Source organism: Rhinatrema bivittatum, chromosome 16 (assembly GCF_901001135.1).
Source record: "Rhinatrema bivittatum chromosome 16, aRhiBiv1.1, whole genome shotgun sequence".
NCBI lineage: Eukaryota > Metazoa > Chordata > Amphibia > Gymnophiona > Rhinatrematidae > Rhinatrema > Rhinatrema bivittatum.
This window is the reverse complement of record NC_042630.1, coordinates 50,068,156-50,081,887: the sequence shown is the minus strand read 5'-3', so window position 1 is coordinate 50,081,887 and position 13,732 is coordinate 50,068,156.

Here is a 13,732-nt window from a genome sequence, read left to right as displayed (position 1 = left end):
GAGAGAGAGAGAGAGAGAGAGTATAGATAGAGAGAGATAGAGAGAGAGAGAGAGAGAGAGAGAGACCATTGCCTATTATGTCCTCTTCCCTAGAACAGATATTTGTATCCCTATGAGAGGGCTCACCTGTAACTCGAGGTGGGGATTAGGTATGAGTGTAGGGGGTTGGGGGCCACTTCACATTGAACATGAGACGTACGAACAGAACAGTGGTCTCTTGTGAACATTTGATGGCCTTTGGAGTGGAGGAAACTCACTCCAAGAATGAGATTGGGGCAATGTTCTCTCAACCTAGCTTGTTGTTGCCCAGGTAGAGTATCCATCAAGCTAGTTTGAGAGAACGTTGCCCAAATCTCATCTTGGAGTGAGTTTCCTCACTCCGAAGGCCATCAAATCTTTACACGTGACCACTGTTCTGTTCGTATGTCTCATGTTGAATGTGAAAGTGGCCCCCAACCCCCTACACTCATACCTAATCCCCACCTCGAGTTACTTGGTGAGCCTCTCATAGGGATACAAATACCTGTCTAGGGAGTAGACACAATAGCAAGTCTCTCTCTCTCTCTCTCTCTCTCCTCTCTCTCTCTCTCTCTCTCCTCTCTCCTCTCTCCTCTCTCTCTTCTCTCTCTCTCTCTCTCTCTCTCCTCCTCTCCTCTACCTCTCGCTCCTCTCCCTCTCTCTCTCTCTCTACTCTCTCCCCCTGACACAGGCTATTATGAAATGCACAAGTGATTCACAGAAATAAATAGATTTGATTTATAAAATGGAGAAACCATAGATCCTATGAGGTAATTTTGTGATCTATTTGGCATTAAAATCAGGGCACCAATAACTGGATCACTCTCTCCAATATACAGCAGAAATATTGAGGTCCATATTCAAACACATTTAGCCTGCTAAATCAGAAGTTAGTCAGCAAAATTAATATTTGTGCACATATCCAGTTAAATTCTAGCCACTTAATAAGTGAGGGTGCTAGAATTTAGCCAGCTAAAATTAGAGGCACTCCAAGGGCATAACTGGCTAACTCCCAATATTCAGACTTAGTCGGCTGAATCATTCAGCTAAGTCTGATCAGGCCAAACATCTGTTCTAAAGTTACCTGGCTATGGTTAGCTGGCTAGCTTTAAGATAGCCGACTCATTGAATAGAGCAGATTTGCTGTTCAATATTAGGGATGTGCAATCATTTTTCCCAAATTAGCCAATGTCAACAAAATTGCCTAATTCTGAAAGGTTCACAAGAACCGAAAAATGATTTTAGTTTTTCTGAAATTTCAGAAAAATATTAATTTTTGAGTTTAGCACACACTAACTCTGCACTAACTCCCAATAGTGTGAAGCTAACCTGAAAATTGGGCCCCCCCCCCCAAAAAAAAAACCCCCGAACCATAGAAAAAGATGAAATTCCCGCAGGGGGCCCTGAAACAAAGCCAACATGAATTTTTACCCGAAGCACATCTCTATTCAATATACCTCCAAAGTTAGCCAGATAGTTTATCCAGATAACCTTGCTTGTTGGACTGTCTATGAATATGGACCTCAATGTTTGTTACACATGGGGTTATGATTGATGTAGGGGGCAATTTTCCCATGCCATGAGCCTGAGGAAATAGTGGTTTCACTGACGTAATGATCGTATGAGTACAGCCTCACTCCATCCAGCTAAAAGCATGTGCCAGCTATCCAGGCTTGCATACTTTAACTGGGTTTAAAGAGGCATTACTCTGGAGGTGCTAAGGTCTAGGGAAAGAAAGATGGTATGTGTTCTTGACATTCTAAAATAAAAAACGTAGGCACACACCATTTACTGCCTTTGTCCACTCTCACAAATGGCAGATGAAAGATACTTTCATGGATGCAGTGCAAATACTTTCCATCTGCTAACTAAAAAAAGGGGAAAACGGTGTGGTTGAATTCTCTCTTTGCTAATTTGCTTAAATGCACATGGATTAAACTAGCCTGCTATATTCTATTTATTTTATTTTTATTAATTTATATTTGAAGATGAAAAATGTATCCTATAGGTGTGAGTTTTAGGGACTGCAAACGTACGTACCTTAAGAAAGGGATGCTGAGGATTCTTATCAACCTCATTTTTGTACCTTTAACCGGACATTGGAGTGCATCAGGGAGTTGTGGGGTCATCCTTCACTCTATGAGTTTCCAACAAGGGAGGAAACTTGCTTAAAGATTCTTAGGGCTCAGTATCTCCTTTTAGTTTTCAGAAATGAAAAATACACTCACTCTAGTTTGGACTACTCAAAATTACAACCATTTACTGAAGCAATTGTGCTATTGTAATCAATTAATAAATGGGACCTTTCCTGAGAGTTATGTCCATACTAAAATTGTTAGATAATCACGTACAAATTTCATAAGCAAGCAGGGGGCTTCCTCTGATTCTAAAACCCCTATCAGGGTTTCCAACATGTAATCTCTCTCTCAATAAAATCAGGAATATGGTAATGAGCTGCTTGCATGCAAAAAATAGTACAATTAAATGAATATATAAAATAGTAAAATATAAACAAAAATAATAAAGGACAATGGCTAAAACACACAACAAATGTATCATTAAATAATTAGACATAACAAATTAAGAAGATATCACCAGTATGTGGAGGATCCAGGCCAATTTCCCTAGTCTGTGATCACTAGAGCACCACTTTCCCTGCTGTGCTTGCTAGAGAAGATGAGGAGGGTGAACGACTTATGTTCACAACCAGTGGAACAATATGACTTGCCAGATGGCAGCTCTTTCTAAAACTCCTGCCTGCGCCAGCCTTGTGTACACAGGACATCTCCTGGACCTACAGGCCCTGTGAGAGATTTTTTACATGGTATCAAATTACTACAGGTTTAAAGGGACATCCCAAATCTAGAAATAGCAATGGAGGGAGGGTTGATGATTCAACAGATAAACCAGGCATCATTCAAAAAGTACATTTCCTAATATAATGATTTAACTCTACACTGTCAATATGGTTGAGACAAATCTAGGCCTCCTAGAATTCCTATTTTTGAGGGGGTCAACATTGATTGCCTAATGAATTTAGTCAAATCTGTTTAACTGTTTTGCAGTAGAAATTAAATTAGGACCCTGCCTAGAACCAGTCAATCCCTTTGTTGAAAAAATAGATGAGTTTTAGATAGCAATGATTATATATATATATATATAACAAAGACTAATATATATATATATATATATATATTTTAGTCCTTTGTTTACCCGCTTTCTATCTCTGACTTTTCTGAGGGCAATTTTTTACTTTCTTGATTTCTGAGTATAGATAATGGGGTTCAGCATTGGAATCAAAGCAGTATATAGCAAGGAAAACAATTTGTCTAAATCTGGTGAATACATTGAGCTTGGTCTCATGTAGATAGACCATAAGAGTCCCATAGAATAGAATAACGACTGTGAGGTGGGCAGAACAGGTGGAGAAGGCCTTGGTGTCTCCCTTCTGAAGATCGGATTTTCAGGATGGCCTTGATGATAAATATATAAGATGACAGAGTTAGTATAGAGGGAAAGAAGGTAACAAATGCACCTTCAGTTAGAATTAAAGCTTCAAGGATATGGGTATCACTACAGGAGAGTTTTATTATTGCATTGAGGTCACAGAAGAAATGGTTAATCTTTTTGATGCCACAATAGGAGAACTGGGATAACGAAAACTACTATAGGATTTCTTCCAGAAAGCCAGTTATCCATGAAGCAGCCATCAATAAGATGCAGACGCTTTTATTCATTATGAGTGGGTATCGCAAAGGGTTGCAGATTGCCACATAGCGATCATAAGCCATGGCTGTGAGAAGGTAGAATTCTATACCTATGAAACTTAAGAAAAAGTAAAGCTGTGTCATGCATAGAGAGAAGGAAATAAATATTTTCTCTTTTAAGAGACTTTCCAGCAGTGTAGAGAGTGTGACTGAGGTGTTACAGATATCCAGGAAGGACAAGTTACTGAGGAAGAAGTACATGGGTTTATGGAGATGATGGTCAGAACACGTTAGAGTTAAAAACCCAAGGTTTCCCAGCACAGAGATAAGGAAGACCAGTAAAACGATAACAAAAATGAGGAACTGCTGGTAAGAATGACTGGAGAAACCCAGAAGAATGAATCCTGTGTTCAATGTTTTATTCTCCTCACCCATTGATTCAGTGTTCATAATCTGTTGGGAAATAAAGATAGTGATATAAATACAACTGTAACAAAACATATTTTTTTCCAATACTCAGGTTGTCTTTATTGCTACCAGTGTTATAAACAGTTCTTTCATTCAAGTCTTAAAGTCACGGACATCAGCACTCAAATTCATGTACATGTGTTTTCCCTACTATATGGGGTTATGATCTCTCCTTGTAATTTTTATGTGCCACAAAAAACTCATTTTTAGTTTGTTCATTTCTTTCTGTTCATTCTTTGTTTTTTTCAATTGATAAAGAGTTTTTACAATTTGTTTATGTTTATTTACTTATGAAAATAGTGCACACTGTTCATAATTGTGTGCACTATTTACAATATGCCAATACATAAGAACAGTAGAAAATAATTTTTCAATTTCTTTTTACAATTCTATAACCAAGAATATTAGCTTTGAAAATTTTACAAAAAGCCATTTAAAACTTGTGAACATACAAAACATATTAAAAACATATACATCTTAATATAAAGATCTTATACAAGTTACACAAAAGCACACATCTGACACATTTTTATATAAGACCAGAAAACAGCAAATGCTGTGTGAATTTTTAATACAGTCTCCAATAGGACACTGTATTAAAAATCCTTTTTACCTGAAAAACATCTGGAACATCTCTCCAATCCATAATATATCGGGCTTGGTAGTGTGTCCATCAGTGCTCGCGCATGTTCCACAGTCCTCTGATAGATGGTGCAGGCGGCTCCCTTGCTGCCTTGGAGGCTCAAACACGCCAGAGGTACAAAGGACAGCGGACATCATGGGACAAGCAGAATATAGCAGAGGAGACTCTGGCATGCCGTGAACAGAGCTCGCCCAGGCCTTCATCTTCACCGTGAACGTCGCGGGTCCCGTGGCATGCCAGTGAGAGAGAATGTGTCGAGGAGGGGAGGGTGAGAGAGACCAGGAGGGTGTGAGACAGAGGGGATGATGGGGCGGGGGGGATGCCAGTGAGAGAGAATGTGTGTGTGAGAGAGGAGAGGGGGTGTGGGGGAGTGCGAGGGACAGCTTGGTTGGTTAGAGGGGGAGTGCACGGAATGCTTGAGTGTGGGTTTCAGAGAGGGAGCGGAGCGTGTGCCGCGGAACACGCTCCGTTCGCAGCATTCCGGGGTCTCCGCTGCTATTTTCTGCTCAAGGCGAAAATGGAAGGCCCCCATTTGTCATGAATGGTGCGCCGGGCCTTCATCTTCGCCGCGAACGGCACGCCAGTCCTTCATCTTCGCCACGAATGTTGCATGTCCCGCAGCATGCCAGTGAGAGAGAATGTGTGTCGGGGAGGGGAGGGTGAGAGAGAGCATGAGGGTGTGAGAGAGAGCATGAGGGGGGATGCCGGTGAGAGAGAATGTGTGTGAGAGAGGGGGGTGAAAGAGAGCATGGTTGCTGAGAGGGGGGTGGGGAGGGTGTGAGAGAGAGCATGGGAGGTAAGAGAGGGTGGGAGGATGCTTGACTGTGGGTTTCAGAGGAGAGGGAGCCTATGGGGCGGATTATAAAAGGCCTGCGCACCGGCGTGCCTATTTTGCATAGGCCGCCGGCGCGCGTAAAGCCCCGGGATGCGCGTAAGTCCCGGGGCTTTCGAAAAGGGGCAGGAGGGGACGTGTCCGGGGGCGTTCTTGAAACGACATGGCGTTTTGGGGGCGTGCCGCGGCGTTTCGGGGGCGGGCCCGGGGACATGGCGCCGGCCCGGGGGCGTGGTTGAGGCCTCCGGACCAGCCCCTGGGACCGGAGGATGTAGCGGGGATGCCGGCCAGCGCGCGCAAAGTTACGCCTGCTGAAAGCAGGCGAAACTTTGCCGACAAATGTAGGGGGGTGATTTAGATAGGGCCGGGGGGGGTGGGTTAGGTAGGGGGAGGCGAAAGTGGGGGGAGGGCGAAGGAAAGTTCCCTCCGAGGCCGCTCCGAAATCGGATGGAGAGGTGGGGGTCTGTGGGGGTATAGGGGTAGATTTTCAGACATACGTTCGGGCGTAGATTTGTTCGCGCAACCCAGCGCGAACAAATCTACGCCCGATTTTATAACATGCGCGTGCATGTTATAAAATCCAGGGTTGGCGCGCGCAAGGGGGTGCACAGTTGTGCAACTTGCGCATGCTGAGCTGTGTAGCCTTCCTCTGTTCCCTCCCCCCACCTTCCCTCCCCCCCAGCCCTATCTAAACCCCCCCCCCCTTGATCTTTATCGTCGAAGTTACGCCTGCCTCCGGGCTGGTGTAACTTGTGCACGCTGGCCGGCTGCCGGCGCACCATCCCTCGGCAGGGCCTCAACGGAGGAGGCCTCGACCCGCCCCCGGAATGCCCCCGGCCCGGTGCCCCACCCCCCAGAACGCCCCTTTTTCGAAACCCCAGGACATACACGCGACCCGGGGCTTGCACGCACCGCCAAGCCTATACAAGATAGGCTCGGTGCACGCAGGGACAGGCAGGGGCAGGTTTTCGGGGGTTATGCACGTATGTTACGCACGTAACCCTTTGAAAATCTGTCCCATGGTGAGGGATAAATATATGAAAACTGTATAGGATGATCTGTGATATGTTATTCTTCATGGTTGTTTGCCAGCTTTCTGAGTCTGGTTCCCTACTGTTTATTTGATGTTTGGCAGAATGGATTGTGGGCAAAGTTTTTGTATCATGGTTCATCTAACACAATACAAATGTCTAAAAAAACCCAAAAAACATTTTTTGTAGCAGCACCCGCTATTTGTAATGAGGTTATAACACAGTCTCCTTGTAGTTCTCTACTTTCTAACAGCGTTACACTGATCCAAAATATTTCTCTCTTCAACTATTTACAAAACAAATGAGCTATAAGGTTTGTGGGCAGTGGTCATTCATATTCATTTTAAGATATCTGAATAAACATAACGGATTCAGTTCAAATTCCATTTTCTGATTTATTAGAACCTATGCTGTCCATTGGCTTTCAATCCTTTATTTGTGCAATGTGCAATGTTTTTCTGGCTGGTATTATGACATCTATCTTGGCTGGGCTGGGGTCATTAGACCCAGTGGGGAATAAAGGTTTGTCATGTGAAGGCCGGAAGGGGTTGAGGGTTGGTCTACCTATGTGAAATAGTCAATGGAGGGGGTGGCAGATGGTTTTGGGCAGGCAGTTGCCTGCTAAGATTCACCTTGTCAATGGCTGAATTGTTCTCTCTCCTTTATCCTAAAAGTTTTTGCGTGAGAAGCTTTTTTTTTTTAAAATTAATGTAGAGATATTGGGTGATTTGGGGGGTCTTGTAGTAACTTATGTGGAATTTGGTTTAAGAGCATCTCCAATATAATTTTGAGCTGGATTCACAAGCACTCAAAACTCTGTCTGATACCTCTTTGGAGATAGGATCTAAGATTTTTATACTATGGAGAATGTTGGTTTTTAGTTGCATGACAAACATTTGTACCTGACAAATTTATATTTGCACTTCCAAAATGGAACCGAGGACCAATGATTGCACATCACCACCAGATAGGTGAGAGTGATCCCACCAGTGCAGGGGTTATGCTGGTCCTTCAATAATCATATTTTCATTTTTCCAGTTACCAATGCCATTGATGTTGTTTAACAAGAAATTCTAAATTCGCAATGAATGCCTCAACTTGTTGTATCTCCTTAGGGCCGGATTTTAAAAAGTTACTCGTGTAAATCTCGGGCCTTATGCTTGCTGGGCCAATTTTCAAAGGGCCTGGTTACTCGCGTCAACCCCCGGGATGTGTGTAAGTCCCGCAGTAAGCGAAAGGGGTGGTCCGGGGGGTGGGGAGGGGCTAGAGGCTTAATTGGAGCAGACTGGGAGGGAACTGGGGAAGGTCCCAATGCATCACCGGGCATATTTGCTGATCTCTACCCCCCCCCCCTTGCGTGTGCTGTTATAAAATTGTGCGTCCATGTGTGTGCATGCTCGCAATGTTTTAAAATCTATGCCTTAGTGCATTTTCTTATTTGACTCCAATTTTGTGGTGATTTATAAACTATTACAGCCCATGATAAGTTTCATGGTCATTAATGCTATTGTTCTGAATTCCATTTTCAGGATCTGACTTCCCTTAGTGGTCAACCAGTTGTGTGCAGAGCATTTGTTTATTTATTTAGGCAATTAGATAAAATGTTTAAAATGATTTTTGCTTTTTTTTTTTTTTTTGCACTCTGCCTGTGCTAAACCTTTTGGGGCAGATTTTAAAAGCCCTACGTGCACCGAGCGCAAAGCCCCGGGACGCGCATATGTCCTGGGACGATAAAAGGGGCAGGGTGTGGGCGGTCCGGGATGGGGCGTGACCATGGGTCTCTGTAGGGCCGCCAAGCCGGGGGATCGTGTATCGGCACTCGGCTGGCAAGCGCAACCAACGCCTGCCAGGAGGCAGGCGCAACTTGTAAAATAAAGGTTAGGAGGGGTTTTAGGTATGGCTGGGAAGCGGGATAGGTAGGGGAAGGGAGGGGAAGGTGGGTGGGTCGGAGAGAATGGGGAAAGCCATCAGGGCTCCCCTAGGGCTCGATGCATGCAAGGTGCACTAGTGTACACCTCCTTGCGCGCGTTGACCCCGGATTTTATAACATGCATGCAGCTGCGCATGTATGTTATAAAATTGGGCGTCTTAAAATCTGGCTCTTTATCTGGCTGTATAAAGTGTGACACGAGCTAAAAATGCAAAAGTCTGATGATGTAGTTGACCACTTAACTGTCTCTCTCTGAAAGTTAATCATACCCTGCTGAGTTCACCCAAGTCAAGACATAGGGAATCATCAAACAGGGAAATGTTCAGCAACCTCACACATTCCTATATGCACATGTTCTGTAATCACACTGACAATCACCCACCTTCCAAAAGCATACTCAGTCTCTCACCCACTGTTTCCTTACTCATATTCACGTCAGATATCACACACTCAATCCTGCTCACTTACTCTTACCATACTCATTCTCACCTCTTCTGTATATACACAATTATGCTTATCTACACAGCACACACTCAGTAACCCCATAGTATGCTTTGATGGATGCTTTATCATCCAATGCACTGTAACTCATACTCATTCACCCAGAACTCAATGAATCAAACTCAAGAAGCTGGCACATTCTCACTTATACTTATCCATCTAGCATACTCTGAATCATGCTTACCTTCCAAGAACATTAACTTTACTGAGATAAAACTCCCCTTTGTATCCATGAGTTCAATTTTTTTTTTATTTTCCAACTATAGTAAATACTTTCTCTCATTAATGATTATAATTGCAAAATTTGATTGAACAATTTACATGTGAGGTAATTTTCAAAGAATTGTGTGGGTGTGCAGCTACGCGCGTATCTTATGAAATCCAGCATACTTTTGTTTGCGCCTGGTGCGCGAACAAACGTACGCACGCACGCTGTGTTTTAAAATGTACCCCAGGGTGCCTGGCAGTGGAAGGTATTTGTGCTGCTGTTACTGTCAGGTGACACCAGAATTTGAAAATATCTTTTACTATGATGAGCTGAAAGGAAACATTCAAGCTCCATTGTTTGGGGGAATTTCAGTGGATGCACAGAGTTACAGAACTGGAGGTGAAGGATTTATATTGACATTCTGTCCCTTCCTATATATTCCAGACTTCACTCTCATAACCATATAGAATTAGTTGAATGAGGCTATCAAATAATTATATAGTGTGAAACTGGCCAGCTTTTTAAAATTATGCAGAAGACCCTTTGGACTTTCTTATTAACACCAAATATTCAAAAGCTGTGTTCATCCCAAGAAGCTCATATATCTCATTAAAGAGGTAAATTGAATAACACAATAACTTTATTTTATTTTTGTTACTCATAAATTATAACAATAACATTAATCTTGGAATATTATATATTTTTAATATAAATGAAAGGTTTTTCACAAGATAGGTTGTGTCGTGAAACATTTTATTATGTATATATTTAAGGAAACATACATAAATTGTCAAAATATATTTCGTTCATTTAACCTTTAACCTCTGGCGTGCTAGTGGACTGAATTACTGTATCATGAAATTATGTTTGTCTAAAAAGTGTGTCACCAACATGAAAAGTTTGGAAAGCTCTGGTTTAGGCGACCTGGTGGAGGTCTTGAATAATTGGTAGAGGAATTGTTGAACTGGTGATTTCAAGTTCTCACAAGTATGTATACTCTGAAGCAAAGTAGATGCATTCCAATGTGACCTTAAAGCATGATTATTTCAAAATGCCTATAACCTAGCTTAAAATCACCTGAACACAGGGCATGCACCCTCAAGGACAATGACATTAAGAACCTATCCTCTAATCTAAAAATCCCAAGTACATGTCAGTCTGTAATGTGTTTGTTGTTTGACCTCATTAAGTCATTGTAATTGTCAATGTATATTATGTATGTCATGTTATAAACCGTTGTGATCTTTATTTGGAACGACGGTACATAAAATGGCTAAATAAATAAATAAACATTATAAAACACCTGCATCCATGTTTAATCCTGGATTATTAAAATGAATTGTTGCAATTCTTATGCACATAAAATACATGGATTTTTATAATATGGGTAGAAAAATTATGCATAGCCCTGCATTATAAATATATGTGCATACAAAAACATAAGCATACACTTTCTGGACAGAAATTAATATTATTTTATAAACTGTGTATCACCCATCATTCAATTTATAAAATACTAACATTTAAAGCAGCAGGAAAACACAAATAAAATAATTTAAAATAACAGCCAAAAGATTATGCTTGAAACTAGTTCTAAGATGTTAAATCATTCTAAACAAATAACACAAAAATCATTCAAATCATACAAAGAGAACATTTTGATGAGTCACACTCAAAAATAGAAAAATGCAGAACTTGGGTATGGCCATTTAATGAGAAATCAAAATAAAAAAAAAATGATTATTTTTATGCAATGTTTTATGACATATGCACAAAGTTCACATTTTTAAACATATTCAGATTCAGTGTATATCAGCATCTCACTCCCCATCTAGTACTTGTCCCTCAGATGTCTGCATTCCAAATACATGATTCTACCCTTTGTTGCATTAAATGTTAATTGTGGAGCATTCAACCAGTGATTACAATTTATAAGATCATATCACCTTCTACTCTCTTGGATATGTGCATTTTGTAGCAGATTTTAGTGTCACCCACAAAGAGTCAAAGGGTGGTTACTGAAATGGCCAGTGGTCTTGTTCTAAATCATATTGGGAAAGACTACAAGATTTAAACATGCATACACTAGAGGAAAGGTGAGATAGAGGAGATATGATAGAGATATTTACATATCTCAAAGGTTTCCATGCACATGAGGTGAGCCTCTTTAAATAGAAAGGAGGTTCTAGAATGAGGGATCATTGGATGAGGTTGAAAGGGGGCAGAAGGAGTAATCTTAGGAAATATTTATTTACAGAGAGACTTGTGGTGTGTGGAATAGCCTCCCAGTTGAAGTGGTAGAGATAAAATTGATATCTGAATTCAAGAAAGCATGGGATAAATACAGAGGGTCTCTAAGGAAGTGACAAGAATTATACCACTAAATTAATTGGGCAGGCTAGATGGTCCATATTAGGGGTGTGCATTCGGATTGACCGCATTAGTAAAACGCAACTCATATTTTTTTTTACTTAAAAAATTGATTCGACATAAACGATCGGATTTCCCACATATCGAACATAGATATGTTCGATATGTGGGAAATCGCAATTGTTGAGCCAAAATAAAAATATAAACCCCCTCACCCTCCTTAATCCCCCCCCCCCCCGACTTACCACAACTCCCTGGTGATGGAGCGAGAAGTGAGGACGCCATTTTCTGCAATCCTTGGCGAGAAGCATGTGACGTCGGCGGCACGTCGAGTGACGCCGGCGTCACGTGATTCCTGGCTCGTTCGCGCCGGACGGCTCGTTCGGCCCAAAAAGAACTTTTGGCCAGCTTGGGGGGGCCTCCTGACCCCCCCAAGCTGGCCAAAAGTTCTTTTTGGGCCGAACGAGCCGTCCGGCGCGAACGAGCCGGGAATCACGTGGCGCCGCGTCACTCAGACGCGACGTCACGTGATTCCCGGCAAGTTCGCGCCGGACGGCTCGTTCGGCCCAAAAAGAACTTTTGGCCAGCTTGAGGGGGTCAGGAGGCCCCCCCAAGCTGGCCAAAAGTTATTTTTGGGCCGAACGAGCCGTCCGGCGCGAACGAGCCAGGAATCACGTGACGCCGCGTCACTCGACGTGCCACCGACGTCACATGCTTCTCGCCAAGGATTGCAGAAATGACGTCCTCACTCCTCGCTCGATCACCAGGGAGTTGTGGTAAGTCTGGGGGGGGGATTAAGGAGGGTGAGGGGGTTTAAATTTTTTTTTTGCACATATGTACATATACCCAACTCATTGGATTTTTTTTATGTCCATATTGGCCGCAAGTGGGACCCCCTTTCGGACATAAAAAATATGAACATAAAATTTTGCTCTGCACATCCCTAGTCCATATGGTTTTTTCTGCCATCATGTTTCTATGTTTCTAACTCGTCTGCAATATTACACAGGATGTACATTACCGACCCCAGGACTGATCCCTGAAGCACTCCACTAAATACCTTTAGTTTTCAGAATAAATTCCATTACCACTACCCTCTGTCATCTATCATACATTCAGTTTTAGTCCAGCACTGGGCACCCATTTCCAGGCTGCTCAGTTTATTTATGAACTTCTTATGTTTTCCTGAAATAAAAACAAACCATGTCCAGTTCATGACATTGATCTACCTCTGTAGTCACCCAAGAACTTAATCAGATGCATTTGACATGATTTCGCTCTGATAAAACCATGTGGCCTCAGATCCTGCAACACCCTTGATTCAAGATACACAACTACCCTTTCCTTCTGTAAAATTATTTATTCTCTTTGCTATCAGTATCTACAATCTGAATTACTCATTTCCATGAATTCTGTTGCAGAATAAACTTTTCTTATTTAGGAATGAATTATTTTATGTTTTTTTTAAACAATTACATTTTGAATTTATGATTCTAGATTTTGATCACAGTAAAAATTAAAATCATATTGCTTGGTTATGATATGTGCTTTACTTTACATTAATTTCCAAATACAAATTCAATTGAAATTATGCCTCTTGTAGGTCCATACATTATTTATAATTAGCAAAAATATAAACAATTATAATTTTATCTTATTTAATTGACAGATGTAATTAAATTTTGATATTATATGGTATATGTTTTTGCATTTCTGACTCTACTGACAGAAATGAGTTATGCACCTAAATACAATTCAGTTGTACAGATTAAAAGCAATTCACAAGTGCTACATACAAATTTGATAAATTTGAAATGACTTACTGTATTCATTCGTGTGATAGACGGTAGCTTCTTTCTGAAAGACTTACTAGTTTTGAATTAGTCAGCTAATAAAGATGGCCAACACATTCGGGACCTGATTGCTGGAAATTTGGGAATTCACAGAGATAAAAACTCAGTTAAACTCTTGAGATGTTAATAACTTTGTTTTATCATGGGACACTTAGTTTTAATGAACATAAT